This window comes from Salvia hispanica, chromosome 4 (genome assembly GCF_029641045.1).
Source record: "Salvia hispanica isolate PSC_SH4W2 chromosome 4, Shi_PSC_v1, whole genome shotgun sequence".
NCBI lineage: Eukaryota > Viridiplantae > Streptophyta > Magnoliopsida > Lamiales > Lamiaceae > Salvia > Salvia hispanica.
This window is the reverse complement of record NC_142695.1, coordinates 28,837,968-28,852,820: the sequence shown is the minus strand read 5'-3', so window position 1 is coordinate 28,852,820 and position 14,853 is coordinate 28,837,968. Positions and strand designations below refer to the sequence as shown.

Genomic DNA, 14,853 nt, shown 5'->3' with positions numbered 1-14,853 from the left:
TTTCAGGAATAAGATATGAGTGAAGTTTTTGGTTGAGATGAGTCGTAGGAATTGCACATGTTATCAGGGTCGGCGGCTGACGCATTTTGGCAACCTTTTCCTCCTCATCATTTTTGCATGTAGATAAATGTGTAGTATATAGAGTGGTGAGAGGGTCCCACTAGTGTTTAGAATGTTTGAAATATGTACTTGATAAAGGTTGATTTTTAAAATTATATAATATGTGTGCTTTTGAAAATTTGAATTTATTTATAGTAAGTGTATAAGTCATAAGGGTTGGGGTGTGACAGTTTAGGTGGTATCAGAGCGGGGATAGATTCCCGCTGGGACATGTCATTCATGAATATCATATGATGCATTTCGGTTGGAAGTTTCATTTGCATTTCAATTATCATAAACATGTGTCATTGAGGAGAGAAGAGTCAGCCGCCCTGCATCATCAATTAATTGTGGAAACATCTCATATGCACGTTGCATCATATTGAGATTTTTGGTACGTGGACCAATGATGAGGTAAAGAGGTAGAAAATTTAAAGAGCTCGGAAAAGTAGAAGTTGTTGATTTTATGGGGCTAATCTGACTGAGGCTGGGATATAGTTAGAAGTGATAGATCCGGTGTTCAATCATATGAGTTGTATGTCAGAAGAAGGTTTTGATTATAGGGTATCTCTTCTTTGAAGCAATACTTACTCTTGGTGGGAAACAGTCCCACAAGCTATGATACAACCTCTGGTATTCTTGTATTCAGTTCAGACTATTTTTCCAGAGAACTCAATGCTAAATATATGCAGAGAAGTATATTGTGATAAGAAGCAGAGAATGTTTTGTCTTTAATCAAGGAACTATGTTTGTTGATTATGAGCTGACATTATTTCAATATACACGGTTTTCTAGAGACGGTGTTGCGAGTTAGTTCAGTTGAGCTGCCAACGAATATTGATTCTTTTCTTCATACACGAGTTTTGATATTATTATGGGTATAGATTGGTTTTCACTTCATCGAACCAAGGTAGCTTGTCAAGTAAAAGATATGGTAATATAATCATCGAGACAGGATCAAGTGATAATTTACGGTAATCAATATATTGCTCCAGGTTTTCTTATATTATCTAGATCGGCTTTTTGATTTATTGGAAGTGCGTATTTATCTGGATTTTCACCTTATCAGGAGACATATTTCTCTGTTGAGCACTGCATTTATTTTTATTTCTATTTATCAACCGTCTTCATTAGAGTTTCAAGAGTTGAAGAAACAGTTAAAAGAGTTGTCAGAGATATGTATGACTCAATGTTTTACCTTGGAGAGCACCAATATTATTTTTTAAGAAGAAAGATGATACACTGCGACATTATATATACTATTGGACGTCGAATTGAGTGACAGTGAAGAATAAATATCTATTACCGAGAATAGAAGACTTATTTGATCAATTTCAAGGTATGCAACTGTTTTCGAGTACTGATTTTCGATCAAGATCTCATCAGTTGAAGATAGCTAAAAAGAATATTGCAGAGACACCATTTAAACTCAGTACGACCGTTATGAGTTTTGGTTATGCCTTTCGAATAAACTATTGCACCTACAATTATTTATGGTATTGATGAACAAATTATCTCAACTATTCCTGGATCCGTTAGTGATTATTTCTATTGACTTACTGTTATATTCATGAAGTACAGATGAGCATGTTAATCACTTACAGTCAGTATTACAAGTTCTGCGAGATAAACATATTATTGCAAGGTTGAGTAAATGTGAGTTTTTGCTAGAACATGTGGTATTGTTGGGACACGTGGTGTCAGGTCGTGGAATAGAAGTGGATCTACAAAAGATTGAACTGGTTTTCAGCTGGAAATGTTTCTCGATTATTATTCAATTGATAATAAAGTTAGCACGCCAGAATTATTATTTTATATGGAGTGAAGCATATCAAAAGAGTTTTAATGAGTGGAAGCATCGGTTGAATATGTCACCTATTTTGGTTATCTCCGCAAGTACAAGATATTATGTTATTTATAGTAATGCGCTGAAACATAGATTGGTTATCTTTTGACTTAATGGAAAGTTTATTGCTTATGCGTCGTAATAATCGCATGCACATGGAGTTTCTTATTCTGATCAAATTATGTTATTAGCGGCATTATTTTGCTTTGAAGATTTGACATCATTATCTGCAGGAACGCTTATATGGTATTCTAGTATCTTATATATTGACAGAGATCCGCGATTTACTATTTCAGTCTTGATAAAGTATTTTTGTGAGTTTCACCTCATAAATGAGTCATGCGATTCGGGCAAAAAGGAAAGTTGAGTCCTCATTATATTGAACCGTGAGATATTGTTGAAAGAGTTGGACCATTGGTGTATAGGTTAACATTACCTCCTGAGTTGGCACAGATTCATAATATTTTCTACGTCAGCAGGATTCGGCTTTATCGATTTGATCCTTCACATGTTCTGAAAGATTCTGATATACAGATTTCTAAAAATTTGAGTTATATAGAAGAACCAGTCAATATAGTGGACCGCTAACTGAAACAATTGCGAAGAAAAGATATTCCAATGGTAAAAGTTATCTGGCAAAATCATGGAGTCAAAGAGGCGACTTGGGAAACAGAGAAAAAGATGAGAAAGAACTATCCACATCTAATTACGGGTTAGCAATTTCTTTGAGTACGTTAACATAGAGAGGAATGAATTTTGCGGACAAAATTCTTAAAGAGGGGAAGAGTTGTGACATCCCTAACCCGAAACATGCATCATTTTACATTATTACATATTATTTTATTACTTGCATAATGGATATATATTAAAAGAGTTTTAAAAAGAAAAATATTAATTTAATTAAGAAAAAAGAAAATGTAGTTAATTGACGAAATATGGTAGAATATAGTATATAGTTTTGTTTGTCATTGCTTATTTATATATTATTTGCATAATTATATATTTTATATATTTATATATATATATAAGTATATTTGTATTAGTACTCTAAAATGCTAAATAATTAATTTTAAGTGTGTGCATGTGTAATAACGTGAATGTGGCATAGACTAGTGTGATAATTTCTTATATTTATCCTATTAGTTAATACAATAATAGATTAATAGTATAAGTTTTGTTAGTAGTGCACGTGTGATGTGTACAGGTAAAGATAAGCCAAGTTTTCTTTTATACAGCTTAGTCACGTATTAAGTCGGCAGAAGAGAAACTTACTCTATACATATATGTGAGTGATGTATTTTCATGGAGAGGAGAGAAATAAAAGTTCTTAGAATAAAAAGAGGTGAAAGAAAGCTATAACAAATGGAAATGGAAATAGTATAAAGATCGGTGGAAATTAGTAGATGGAATCAGGAGCTCAATTAGATGAGATATCGTATCCAGGTGTGTATAAATCACACTTTTAATTTTACATATTTTATGTGATTGATTGCTATTTGTTAAATTGGAGTGAATATTTGAATTATATGATATGAGACTAAATGGCTATGTGTTATTTAATATTGATGGTGAAATGTGATGTGGATATGTGGTTTGTGCAAAATATATGTTTACCTATAGTATTGGAATTAATTGATGGAATATATGGTTATGTAATTGGTGCAATGGATATGTTTGATGTATCATATTGGAATCATTTGAATCATGGGATTAAAGAGGATATGTGACACTCTTGCTCTGGATCTGATATACAATGGCAAAAGACCTATGGGTCATATACAATGATAATAGACCTACGGGTCAATACAAAGAGCAAAGAGGGACCTTCGTGGAAAGGTCAAATCAAAGAGGGGCCTTCGTGGAAAGGTCAAAATATGCAAAGAGGGGCCTTCGTGGAAAGGTCAATAAATATATGGGACCTACGGGTCGTATACAATGGAAATCCCGGGCAGATACCAGGCTTGATGTGTAACTGAATAATATAAAGAATGTAGAGACATATGCATATGAATGTTAAATTGTTTATGATATTTATTACTTCCGGTGATATATGTTGGTAAATGAATGTATTTGATATTTGTATGTGGAATTAAAGGTAAGGTTTATATGCACTGAGTTGTGGCTCATATAAACCACTAATATTTTTCAGGAATAAGATATGAGTGAAGTTTTTGGTTGAAATGAGTCGTAGGAATTGCACATGTTATCAGGGTCGGCGGCTGACGCATTTTGGCAACCTTTTCCTCCTCATCATTTTTGCATGTAGATAAATGTGTAGTATATAGAGTGGTGAGAGGGTCCCACTAGTGTTTAGAATGTTTGAAATATGTACTTGATAAAGGTTGATTTTTAAAATTATATAATATGTGTGCTTTTGAAAATTTGAATTTATTTATAGTAAGTGTATAAGTCATAAGGGTTGGGGTGTGACAGTTTAGGTGGTATCAGAGCGGGGATAGATTCCCGCTGGGACATGTCATTCATGAATATCATATGATGCATTTCGGTTGGAAGTTTCATTTGCATTTCAATTATCATAAACATGTGTCATTGAGGAGAGAAGAGTCAGCCGCCCTGCATCATCAATTAATTGTGGAAACATCTCATATGCACGTTGCATCATATTGAGATTTTTGGTACGTGGACCAATGATGAGGTAAAGAGGTAGAAAATTTAAAGAGCTCGGAAAAGTAGAAGTTGTTGATTTTATGGGGCTAATCTGACTGAGGCTGGGATATAGTTAGAAGTGATAGATCCGGTGTTCAATCATATGAGTTGTATGTCAGAAGAAGGTTTTGATTATAGGGTATCTCTTCTTTGAAGCAATACTTACTCTTGGTGGGAAACAGTCCCACAAGCTATGATACAACCTCTGGTATTCTTGTATTCAGTTCAGACTATTTTTCCAGAGAACTCAATGCTAAATATATGCAGAGAAGTATATTGTGATAAGAAGCAGAGAATGTTTTGTCTTTAATCAAGGAACTATGTTTGTTGATTATGAGCTGACATTATTTCAATATACACGGTTTTCTAGAGACGGTGTTGCGAGTTAGTTCAGTTGAGCTGCCAACGAATATTGATTCTTTTCTTCATACACGAGTTTTGATATTATTATGGGTATAGATTGGTTTTCACTTCATCGAACCAAGGTAGCTTGTCAAGTAAAAGATATGGTAATATAATCATCGAGACAGGATCAAGTGATAATTTACGGTAATCAATATATTGCTCCAGGTTTTCTTATATTATCTAGATCGGCTTTTTGATTTATTGGAAGTGCGTATTTATCTGGATTTTCACCTTATCAGGAGACATATTTCTCTGTTGAGCACTGCATTTATTTTTATTTCTATTTATCAACCGTCTTCATTAGAGTTTCAAGAGTTGAAGAAACAGTTACAAGAGTTGTCAGAGATATGTATGACTCAATGTTTTACCTTGGAGAGCACCAATATTATTTTTTAAGAAGAAAGATGATACACTGCGACATTATATATACTATTGGACGTCGAATTGAGTGACAGTGAAGAATAAATATCTATTACCGAGAATAGAAGACTTATTTGATCAATTTCAAGGTATGCAACTGTTTTCGAGTACTGATTTTCGATCAAGATCTCATCAGTTGAAGATAGCTAAAAAGAATATTGCAGAGACACCATTTAAACTCAGTACGACCGTTATGAGTTTTGGTTATGCCTTTCGAATAAACTATTGCACCTACAATTATTTATGGTATTGATGAACAAATTATCTCAACTATTCCTGGATCCGTTAGTGATTATTTCTATTGACTTACTGTTATATTCATGAAGTACAGATGAGCATGTTAATCACTTACAGTCAGTATTACAAGTTCTGCGAGATAAACAGATTATTGCAAGGTTGAGTAAATGTGAGTTTTTGCTAGAACATGTGGTATTGTTGGGACACGTGGTGTCAGGTCGTGGAATAGAAGTGGATCTACAAAAGATTGAACTGGTTTTCAGCTGGAAATGTTTCTCGATTATTATTCAATTGATAATAAAGTTAGCACGACAGAATTATTATTTTATATGGAGTGAAGCATATCAAAAGAGTTTTAATGAGTGGAAGCATCGGTTGAATATGTCACCTATTTTGGTTATCTCCGCAAGTACAAGATATTATGTTATTTATAGTAATGCGCTGAAACATAGATTGGTTATCTTTTGACTTAATGGAAAGTTTATTGCTTATGCGTCGTAATAATCGCATGCACATGGAGTTTCTTATTCTGATCAAATTATGTTATTAGCGGCATTATTTTGCTTTGAAGATTTGACATCATTATCTGCAGGAACGCTTATATGGTATTCTAGTATCTTATATATTGACAGAGATCCGCGATTTACTATTTCAGTCTTGATAAAGTATTTTTGTGAGTTTCACCTCATAAAGGAGTCATGCGATTCGGGCAAAAAGGTAAGTTGAGTCCTCATTATATTGAACCGTGAGATATTGTTGAAAGAGTTGGACCATTGGTGTATAGGTTAACATTACCTCCTGAGTTGGCACAGATTCATAATATTTTCTACGTCAGCAGGATTCGGCTTTATCGATTTGATCCTTCACATGTTCTGAAAGATTCTGATATACAGATTTCTAAAAATTTGAGTTATATAGAAGAACCAGTCAATATAGTGGACCGCTAGCTGAAACAATTGCGAAGAAAAGATATTCCAATGGTAAAAGTTATCTGGCAAAATCATGGAGTCAAAGAGGCGACTTGGGAAACAGAGAAAAAGATGAGAAAGAACTATCCACATCTAATTACGGGTTAGCAATTTCTTTGAGTACGTTAACATAGAGAGGAATGAATTTTGCGGACAAAATTCTTAAAGAGGGGAAGAGTTGTGACATCCCTAACCCGAAACATTCATCATTTTACATTATTGCATATTATTTTATTACTTGCATAATGGATATATATTAAAAGAGTTTTAAAAAGAAAAATATTAATTTAATTAAGAAAAAAGAAAATGTAGTTAATTGACGAAATATGGTAGAATATAGTATATAGTTTTGTTTGTCATTGCTTATTTATATATTATTTGCATAATTATATATTTTATATATTTATATATATATATAAGTATATTTGTATTAGTACTCTAAAATGCTAAATAATTAATTTTAAGTGTGTGCATGTGTAATAACGTGAATGTGGCATAGACTAGTGTGATAATTTCTTATATTTATCCTATTAGTTAATACAATAATAGATTAATAGTATAAGTTTTGTTAGTAGTGCACGTGTGATGTGTACAGGTAAAGATAAGCCAAGTTTTCTTTTATACAGCTTAGTCACGTATTAAGTCGGCAGAAGAGAAACTTACTCTATACATATATGTGAGTGATGTATTTTCATGGAGAGGAGAGAAATAAAAGTTCTTAGAATAAAAAGAGGTGAAAGAAAGCTATATCAAATGGAAATGGAAACAGTATAAAGATCGGTGGAAATTAGTAGATGGAATCAGGAGCTCAATTAGATGAGATATCGTATCCAGGTGTGTATAAATCACACTTTTAATTTTACATATTTTATGTGATTGATTGCTATTTGTTAAATTGGAGTGAATATTTGAATTATATGATATGAGACTAAATGGCTATGTGTTATTTAATATTGATGGTGAAATGTGATGTGGATATGTGGTTTGTGCAAAATATATGTTTACCTATAGTATTGGAATTAATTGATGGAATATATGGTTATGTAATTGGTGCAATGGATATGTTTGATGTATCATATTGGAATCATTGGAATCATGGGATTAAAGAGGATATGTGACACTCTTGCTCTGGATCTGATATACAATGGCAAAAGACATATGGGTCATATACAATGATAATAGACCTACGGGTCAATACAAAGAGCAAAGAGGGACCTTCGTAGAAAGGTCAAATCAAAGAGGGGCCTTCGTGGAAAGGTCAAAATATGCAAAGAGGGGCCTTCGTGGAACGGTCAAATCAAAGAGGGACCTTCGTGGAAAGGTCAATAAATATAAGGGACCTACGGGTCGTATACAATGAAAATCCCGGGCAGATACCAGGCTTGATGTGTCACTGAATAATATAAAGAATGTAGAGACATATGCATATGAATGTTAAATTGTTTATGATATTTATTACTTCCGGTGATATATGTTGGTAAATGAATGTATTTGATATTTGTATGTGGAATTAAAGGTAAGGTTTATATGCACTGAGTTGTGGCTCATATAAACCACTAATATTTTTCAGGAATAAGATATGAGTGAAGTTTTTGGTTGAGATGAGTCGTAGGAATTGCACATGTTATCAGGGTCGGCGGCTGACGCATTTTGGCAACCTTTTCCTCCTCATCATTTTTGCATGTAGATAAATGTGTAGTATATAGAGTGGTGAGAGGGTCCCACTGGTGTTTAGAATGTTTGAAATATGTACTTGATAAAGGTTGATTTTTAAAATTATATAATATGTGTGCTTTTGAAAATTTGAATTTATTTATAGTAAGTGCATAAGTCATAAGGGTTGGGGTGTGACAATGATGATGGACTTGATAAAGGGAGTAGAAGGGAACAAGCTCCAAAGTTCCATGGAGAGTCTCACTCTAGGTGGATGAGGCATCATGATCGTCATAAGGTGCATGAGTGGTTAATGGGGGTGGAAGTCTCAAGTAACGCAAGGATGAGCTCAAGCCCTCGACATGGTGGTGGAGACACAAGCCGAAGAAGCATCTCACCAAAGAAGGTTAACCTATCTCATCCTAGCAATCACACGAAGGTTTCGTCGTGGTTGTCAACCAACTTCACTCCTTCAAAGGGCTTGATTCAAAATAAGTGTGACGATAAAGAGCGTGTCAAGCATATGGTGGATTTTGTTGCCGATGATGATGAAGAAGAGTCTTCCACGGCCGTACATGAAGAAGGCGCACACCCAACTTTTAATGATAGTGTGTCTAGCATAGTGGAAGCCGAAAAAGAGCGCGAGCCATTAAAAGCCCTTCAAGTCTTGAGCATGAAAATGAAGCCAATTGATATTGCAAAAGTAAATGAGCCTTTAAGGAATGATCAAGAGAGAGAAGAAAATATAGAGTGTGAGAAAAGGAAAAAATTGGAGATGTAAAAGCCAAGAGAGAGTGGTTGGGCTGAGTGTCAATCAATGCTTTTAAGAGAGAAAAACCACAAGCATGTGAGAAAAAAAGGTTGCTTGTTAGACTCTAAGATCACCCATGGGAGGGCTCTAAATAACCCTATCCTTTTTGCCCTTGGTGAGAAGAGCGACACTTATTTCACTAACTCTTTCGATTTGTCTTTCATCTTTGATGACTTTGTGATGCAGAAATTGAAAGGTTTGGAATGTGAACCCCGAGTTGAGGAGGCACCGAGTAACTTCTTACCGGTAATGAACTCATGTGAACAAGGCCAAGTTGAACCGCTCCTTATCCAAGGTTCAAGTATTCTAACCTTGACTCGTGCTAAAGATTCAATGAAGCATATAAAGGTTATTAGTGTTGAAAATTCCACGTGGCTTAAAAGTTTTGGCATTGATAATTGGTGTTATATGTGGTGGCATGATCTTGAACTTTTGGGTTCCAAATCTATCTTTGCATTATATGATGACCCTTTCTTGGTAAAATCATACATTGATAGGCATGTCATTGCTCTTATGGATTTAGCTTGAATGTTGGAATGACTTCCTTGCATACTAAGATGTCTAAGTCTTCTCTTGTTCGTAATTATAAGTTTCATAAATATGTGGATGAGAATAGTAGGACCAAGAGAACTGAAATTGTTGATGACTTTAGAACTTGGTAGTCGCTATGTTTTCATTGCAAAATGGTTAGACCCTTCAATGGAATCGGGATGTTCTATGGTCTTTTTGTGAAGGACTTTTCCACTCACATATCTTTTGTGGGTTATGTTGTGATTAAAGTCATAATAATGCATTGTTCTCATGTGTGTGCTCATGTCTTGAAATTGTTAGTATTGCAAGGAACTTATTTCGATAAGTTCCTTATGTTGATTGATGTTATGTTTTACAAGATTCATGTGGTGTTTTACAAGGTTCACATGTCTTGTGTTGAGCATACCCTACATGATATGTATAATAGTTTTTCTTCACATTCTTCTCATAATAATGATCACTTCTTCAAAGTGTTGGAGTTATTAAGTGAACATCATGTTGACAACCTTGATTCTTTACTTGGTATGATTCCTTGTAAGATTCAAGAAAATGATCTTAAGATGGAGGTGTCCTTTGTTCTCATTGCCAAATTAGATTTTGAGTGTGATGGTTGGTTCGTTGATTATGATTGTGAGAACCATCTCCTTATTAGTGAAATGTCTTTTTGGTTCCGAAGTGAAATAAACCTCTTGCACGATACTATGATATTTGATTTGGACTCGCTCGATTTTGTAGGTGAACTTGATAGGGATTTGAGGACAAATTCTTCAAAAGAAGGAGGGGATGATATGAATCCGGGTGTCCTAGAGAATAATCGAAGAACCGGATTTGAGGACAAATCCTTTCACAAAGAAGGAGAGGATGATGTGAATCCGGGTATTCACAATCATAGGATGCAACGACATCGAGGGCCATGGGTTGATTGTGGTCCGAAAAGAAGGTGGAGATACTGCAAGGAGCCAAGCCGGATTCGAAGGTCTGACTCAAACTAGAATTTTCCTATCAAAATGATGTCCAAATGCTGTTCTAAGACAACCATTTTCTTCATCGTCAAAAGAGCTTCGCGTGAGTACCTTACACGCCTCAATCGGAGCTCGGATAAGGAAGTTATGGCCGTTTGACGAAAGTCGCGCAGAGCTGCCAAAAGTGCCCGGCCACAGAGAAAACGCTCGGGCAAGGCCCCAAAACGCCGGGGCCGGGCGTTTTGCCCGAAAATGCCATTTTTTAAGATTTTAAAGACTATTTTTCCTATTACTTTTGTTTTAGTATAAATACTCTTTGGTATGGTTTTCATTCTCAGCTTTTGAATATTTGTAAGAGACAATTTTTCCATATTTGAGAGCTCACCTTCTTCATCTTTTGAAGACTTATCAAATTCCTTCGGGTTGCATTCGATCTTTTGCCGGGCTAAGATTGATTGTAAAGGTATGCTTGCTAGTTCTTGTGTTGCTAGTTTGTGGAGCCATTAGGTGTTTGTATGTGAAAGTGCCTTTGGGATTTCATTCTTGTTTTTCACCTAAATCATAACACTAATCCATCCTCTATCATTTTATCCATTTTTCTTGTTCCATTTCTTGGTTTATCTTGTTTATTCGCTGGGTTTATTTACAAGAACAAGTCCGGGGCAAATTCATGAGTCTTCAATCTAGAGGATTCACATTATTTGGTATCAAGAGCCATTGGTTCTTGTTCTTGTAAGCAAATAAACAAAAAGAAAAAAAAAAAAAGAAAATCCCCAAAGGGTGAAAATTGTTAGAAAAATTGTCAAAAAAAAAAAAAGAGATCTCAAGTTCTATCCATGGGCTTTAGCTATAAATTGATATATGCGTTCTTGGGTATGTCAATTTGATTGTCTAAAAGTTGTAGGCCAAAATTTCATCAATTGTTTGGTCTATTGTTGATGGTTGAAATTGTGCACACAAAGTATTTGTTAATTTGTCTCATTGGCCTAGTACCTTGCTTTCACTATATCTCGTGGCTTCTAGAACTAGTAATTACTTGCCTAGTTGCATAGCTTGCTTGTGATTTGTGCTACCCTTGTGGATTAACATCTTTGAGAGCAAGTGAGGGAGAGTATCCTAGCCACCAAAATTTCTAAGCCCTTCGAGTGACATTGGGTGTGAGTTTGGGGAAAGGGGATTTTACAATATGGGAAGTGAGCTCCTCACTAAATTCTCCATTCTCGGGTGTGTGTGTTGTTTGTGTTACTAACAAAAAGGGACTTGTCCCTAGTCTTGTCCAATTTGTTTTGTAGGTATTTGAAATGGTGAACTCTAGGCATAACTCGCCTATAAATAAAGTCGTCTCATCATCCGATGGTACTATCAAAGAGATGTTCTCCTCAATCATGAAGGAGATGCACGAGGTGCGGGGTATTGTGAATGCTATGCAAGGAGGATTTACGGCGTATCATGAGGATATAAGCCACCTTAGAGATAGAGTTAGACATAACCATTCCATGGCACCTAGTGACCGAGAGGGACATGGTAGGAGTAGCTACAAGTCAAGGTACCATGATGATGGACTTGATAAAGGGAGTAGAAGGGAACAAGCTCCAAAGTTCCATGGAGAGTCTCACTCTAGGTGGATGAGGCATCATGATCGTCATAAGGTGCATGAGTGGTTAACGGGGGTGGAAGTCTCAAGTAACGCAAGGATGAGCTCAAGCCCTCGACATGGTGGTGGAGACACAAGCCGAAGAAGCATCTCACCAAAGAAGGTTAACCTATCTCATCCTAGCAATCACACGAAGGTTTCGTCGTGGTTGTCAACCAACTTCACTCCTTCAAAGGGCTTGATTCAAAATAAGTGTGACGATAAAGAGCGTGTCAAGCATATGGTGGATTTTGTTGCCGATGATGATGAAGAAGAGTCTTCCACGGCCGTACATGAAGAAGGCGCACACCCAACTTTTAATGATAGTGTGTCTAGCATAGTGGAAGCCGAAAAAGAGCGCGAGCCATTAAAAGCCCTTCAAGTCTTGAGCATGAAAATGAAGCCAATTGATATTGCAAAAGTAAATGAGCCTTTAAGGAATGATCAAAAGAGAGAAGAAAATATAGAGTGTGAGAAAAGGAAAAAATTGGAGATGTAAAAGCCAAGAGAGAGTGGTTGGGCTGAGTGTCAATCAATGCTTTTAAGAGAGAAAAACCACAAGCATGTGAGAAAAAAAGGTTGCTTGTTAGACTCTAAGATCACCCATGGGAGGGCTCTAAATAACCCTATCCTTTTTGCCCTTGGTGAGAAGAGCGACACTTATTTCACTAACTCTTTCGATTTGTCTTTCATCTTTGATGACTTTGTGATGCAGAAATTGAAAGGTTTGGAATGTGAACCCCGAGTTGAGGAGGCACCGAGTAACTTCTTACCGGTAATGAACTCATGTGAACAAGGCCAAGTTGAACCGCTCCTTATCCAAGGTTCAAGTATTCTAACCTTGACTCGTGCTAAAGATTCAATGAAGCATATAAAGGTTATTAGTGTTGAAAATTCCACGTGGCTTAAAAGTTTTGGCATTGATAATTGGTGTTATATGTGGTGGCATGATCTTGAACTTTTGGGTTCCAAATCTATCTTTGCATTATATGATGACCCTTTCTTGGTAAAATCATACATTGATAGGCATGTCATTGCTCTTATGGATTTTAGCTTGAATGTTGGAATGACTTCCTTGCATACTAAGATGTCTAAGTCTTCTCTTGTTCGTAATTATAAGTTTCATAAATATGTGGATGAGAATAGTAGGACCAAGAGAACTGAAATTGTTGATGACTTTAGAACTTGGTAGTCGCTATGTTTTCATTGCAAAATGGTTAGACCCTTCAATGGAATCGGGATGTTCTATGGTCTTTTTGTGAAGGACTTTTCCACTCACATATCTTTTGTGGGTTATGTTGTGATTAAAGTCATAATAATGCATTGTTCTCATGTGTGTGCTCATGTCTTGAAATTGTTAGAGCAATTGCAAGGAACTTATTTCGATAAGTTCCTTATGTTGATTGATGTTATGTTTTACAAGATTCATGTGGTGTTTTACAAGGTTCACATGTCTTGTGTTGAGCATACCCTACATGATATGTATAATAGTTTTTCTTCACATTCTTCTCATAATAATGATCACTTCTTCAAAGTGTTGGAGTTATTAAGTGAACATCATGTTGACAACCTTGATTCTTTACTTGGTATGATTCCTTGTAAGATTCAAGAAAATGATCTTAAGATGGAGGTGTCCTTTGTTCTCATTGCCAAATTAGATTTTGAGTGTGATGGTTGGTTCGTTGATTATGATTGTGAGAACCATCTCCTTGTTAGTGAAATGTCTTTTTGGTTCCGAAGTGAAATAAACCTCTTGCACGATACTATGATATTTGATTTGGACTTGCTCGATTTTGTAGGTGAACTTGATCGGGATTTGAGGACAAATTCTTCAAAAGAAGGAGGGGATGATATGAATCCGGGTGTCCTAGAGAATGTCTAGTTCCCGGACTGTAAACTGATATTAGGGTGGGCTGATCTCACCAGTATACTAGGACTTAAATAAAGAAGACGGAAAATCTATCCCTCGAAAAAGAGAAAAAATCGTCCTCTACTAGAGAGATTGTGTTTTCTGTCTCCTTTATTCTCCTATTTATATTAAGTCACATATTGGGCCCAGACAAGGATCTATGGAATGTTTTGGATATGGGCTCCTCCAATTAGCTTTTTACTAATTAAATTAAACCCAATTTAATATAAATTGGAATAGTACGAGCAGCCACTACAGAAGTAATATTGCACTCCCCATCCAAATCCGGAATTATAAGTACTCCGGGTTTCCATTACTTGATATTTATTTCTCGCGCTTAAGATAGAAACATCCATTAATTAATTATGTTCTGCTATGGACTTAATTAATTAATATCTTATTTATTCCAAGAGGGACTCAGCAAGAAATACTTATTTATTATTCATAGAGTAATCAAACTCCAACTAGCTAGGTTCCGAATAATAAAACCTTATTTCAGGCTCCTCTTGATGATGTTATCAAAAGAGACTCACCTCACACACGATTCAACATAATAACAATCCTAGCACCGCTAGATATTAATCACCACTACCCAATATACCAGGCTTATTGGGTTGCGAAAAACCCGCACCATTTGGTAAGTCAAAGTAGTGCATAATCAATACCGTATGCTCAATGCTAACGTACATTGATTAAGAAACAATAATTTACG

The 14,853-nt window shown here is 35.5% G+C and overlaps 2 pseudogenes; both read left to right on the top strand.

Moving 5' to 3' along the window:
- Positions 1-8,703: 8,703 nt before the first annotated feature.
- LOC148928399 (uncharacterized) lies at positions 8,704-10,901 on the top strand (annotated as a pseudogene).
- Positions 10,902-12,767: 1,866 nt separating this feature from the next.
- On the top strand, positions 12,768-14,181 carry LOC148928398 (uncharacterized; annotated as a pseudogene).
- Positions 14,182-14,853: the final 672 nt, after the last annotated feature.